This window comes from Erpetoichthys calabaricus, chromosome 6 (genome assembly GCF_900747795.2).
Source record: "Erpetoichthys calabaricus chromosome 6, fErpCal1.3, whole genome shotgun sequence".
Lineage (NCBI taxonomy): Eukaryota > Metazoa > Chordata > Cladistia > Polypteriformes > Polypteridae > Erpetoichthys > Erpetoichthys calabaricus.
Window position 1 is genome coordinate 93445178 of NC_041399.2, and position 3602 is coordinate 93448779.

Sequence of the window (3602 nt, forward strand, 5' to 3'; positions counted from 1 at the left end):
GCACTAAATCAATCGAAACTGTCATTTCTTCTCAACAAGCATACCAAAACACAAGGGCATTACGAAGTTCTCTTGCTCTCACAAACACACGTGATGACCTTCTGGTGCCATCTATTGACATTGTCGGTATGTGCACACAAAATACAAACCCACGTGATCGCCACGCTGATGTGACGTCACCTTCCCACTATCCTCTTACTGAAAAACATTGACAAACACATTTCCCACCGGAATTTCAATGCAACATTTGCTCCAAAACCTTCACGCTCCAGAAATATCTCAAAGCACATTTAAACACACACTCCACTGAACAAACGCATTCCACACAGGTCTTTCAATGCACCATTTGTTCCAAAACATTCCGACGGCAGAGATATCTCAATATCTCATTTTAAAAACACACTCCACTGAATGAATTATGCAATGTCAACATTGCCAGCAGTGCTTCAAAACAACTCGTACTCTCAAGAAGCACTTACAAACTCATTCCAATTCCTTTCAGTGTCAACACTGCACTAAATCATTCCACACATCATTTCTTCTCAACAAACATACGGAAACACATTCCAACATGCACAGTCATCGCATTCAGTTTTCCGCTGCTTTTCAAGAGCATACCAAGAACATAACATTGGCCTACCTACCGCACTATGTACTTCTTGCAATGCTCTTCATTGGCCATCAAAGGTCAACACATCCGGACATTACACTAAGTGTAGTCATACCAGCAAGGTGTCTTTGCCACCGCTATCCAAACCTCCTCTTTTATTACAAAACCTCTTGACTGGCAAGAACCCACTGTCCCGAAATTACTGCGATCATATCAGGGAATACAACTCTGCTTTAGCTTTGGCTTCAATGGGCGCCCACATCGCTCAACCATCCGGCCACGGATCGTATCCTTTCAAAATCCACGGTCAAATTTATCACCACGTCTCTCCTTTATATACCAATCCTGACACGTCACCACAATACGGTCAGCTATATATCTTCGATTCTGCTGAGGCTACCACTCAACGTTTGCAAAAGGAATGTAACAGCACTTGCAGTGACATTTTGTTGCTGCAACTAGACAAAATGATACGACAGGTTAATCCATTCGCTAAGTATTACATGCAAATGCATGACATTATCACTCACAGTAACCCTGTTGCTGCTGTATGAATGGTATTCATGGAAAATCCAACTCTGGATATGAGAAGGTATAACGCCCCATCCTGTCAAACTGATGTTGCTGCTATCTTTGTAGGTGAAGACGGGGAACCTCCTGCACAACGTGACATTTGCATATACCCAAGGGGAGATGCTTGCAAGCGTATCTCTGTACTCAATATGAACTGTGACTCCATGGTTTATCCACTGCTATTCCCTTACGGAGATCCAGGTTGGCACATACAATTGACCCATGTTGAGGAAAAGTGAACCGAGAAAAGAACACGAGTCACGCAGCTCCAATTTTATGCTTACAGGCTTGCCATGAGATCTTCATTTAGCGTCTTGCATTCCAGTGGCAAACTCTTCCAGCAATACGTCGTCAATGCATATGTCAGAACAGAAGGCGCGCGTTTACATTACCTACGGTCCCATCAACAAGATTTGCGTGTAGAGCAATACAGGGGACTGCTGGATGCTGTCGCTGCGAAAGCACAACACTATAACCTCCTCCCTGGACAATTGATCATTCTTCCCTCCACCTTTCAAGGCAGTCCAAGGTACATGCAACAGAACTACCAAGACACGATGGCAATTGTCCGCAAATGTGGAAAGCCTGACTTATTCCTAACATTCACCTGCAATCCTGCTTGGCCGGAAATCTCTAACGCCATTTCCCATCATGAGCAAACAGAACACAGACCTGACATCATTGCTCGCGTCTTTCATATCAAACTGCAAGATTTCCTAACAGATATTCTGGAGAAGAATATTTTCGGCAATGTTCTCGCTTACATCTTCGTCATTGAATTCTAAAAACGAGGATTGCCTCATTGCCATATGTTACTTACACTTGACTCACAATCCAAAATAAGGACCACGGATGATATAGAGAAATTTGTCTGCGCTGACCTTCCAAATCCTGAAATACACCCTCGACTTTTCCAAATTGTCACTAAATGCACGGTCCATGTGGAACGCTCAACACCAAATCACCTTGCATGAAAGACGGCACGTGTACCAAAAATTTCCCAAAGGACTTCAACGCAGAGACTCAAGAAAACACACAAGGATACCCCATATACCGCCGAAGACAGGGGAGAACTGCCATTGTTGGCAAATACGATATCGACAACCGTTGGATAGTTCCTTACAATCCTTGGCTTTCTCAGAAATTCAATGCTCATATTAACGTTGAAGTTTGCCCGTCCATTCAATGTATCAAGTATTTATATAAGTATGTCTACAAAGGACACAACGCTGCATCCATTGCACTTCACAGGGAGCCAGCCGATGGTGTTTTGCAACATGACGAAATACAGACTTTCCTTGACGGTAGGTATGTTAGTGCTCCTGAGGCTATGTGGCATTTGAACGAGTACAGTCTTTCAGAAAAATCTCACGTTATTACACGATTACCAGTTCATTTGCCAGAACAACAAGTCATCTTCTTTCATGAGGGTCACGAGGAACAAGCGCTACAAAGACAAGCCAACAAAAACACTATGCTCTTAGCATGGTTTGAACTCAACAAGACAGATCCCGAGGCTGTGGAGTTACATTACACTGATGTTCCCCAACATTACACATTCCAAAAGTCCTCTGGAAAAAGGAAAAAAAGAATCAGAGGAGGCACAAAAGTGATCGGTAGAATGCCTGTTGGTGCCATTAACGACACCGAATGTTATTACCTCAGACTTCTCCTTACCCGTTCCGTAGGCGTCACAAGTTTCCACCATCGATGAACGGTCAATGGCATCGAATGTGACACTTTCAAAGAAGCTTGCCAACAATTAGGTCTTCGTAAAGATGACAAGATATGGTATGATACTCTTACAGAGGCATCCCAGATACGAATGCCACCATTCTTGCGAGAACTTTTCATTTTCGTCTGTGCCTTCGGCGAACCCCACAACGTTCCACGCCTTTGGGACACACATAAACTTTCCCTTTCTGAGGACTTTCTCACAAAATATTCCACACGCACCGCTTGCATGTATGCTCTCGTGGAAATTAATGACATGCTGCAACCACATGGCCTCAACCTGCACTAATTACACCTACCCCCCACTGACATTCCTCCACTGTGTCATTTATCTCCCACCTTCGACACTCAGGCTGAACACTCACACGCTATGGAACACTACAACACAACACAAAACAGAAACACACTGTTGACACTGTTTTACACGCTGCATACAGCGATTCCCATCCCCGACAAACCTGCTTCTTCTTAGATGGTCCTGCAGGAACAGAGAAAACCTTTGTCTACAAAAACCTGATTCATACCATACTAAGAGCATAGTGTTTCTTTTGGCTTGCCCGCCAGCCCGCCTCCCGCCTGACTGTTACCAGCATTCACTGGAGTGTAAAACTATCACAGACGTTGAGACTGAATACTACTTCCACATGCAACATCAAACCTACCTCGCCACACGCTCAACATCTTC

The 3602-nt window shown here is 44.0% G+C and overlaps 1 pseudogene; it reads left to right on the forward strand.

Annotated features, from left to right (window-relative positions):
• The first annotated feature begins 903 nt into the window (after positions 1-903).
• Positions 904-2897, forward strand: LOC114653077 (uncharacterized; annotated as a pseudogene).
• Positions 2898-3602: the final 705 nt, after the last annotated feature.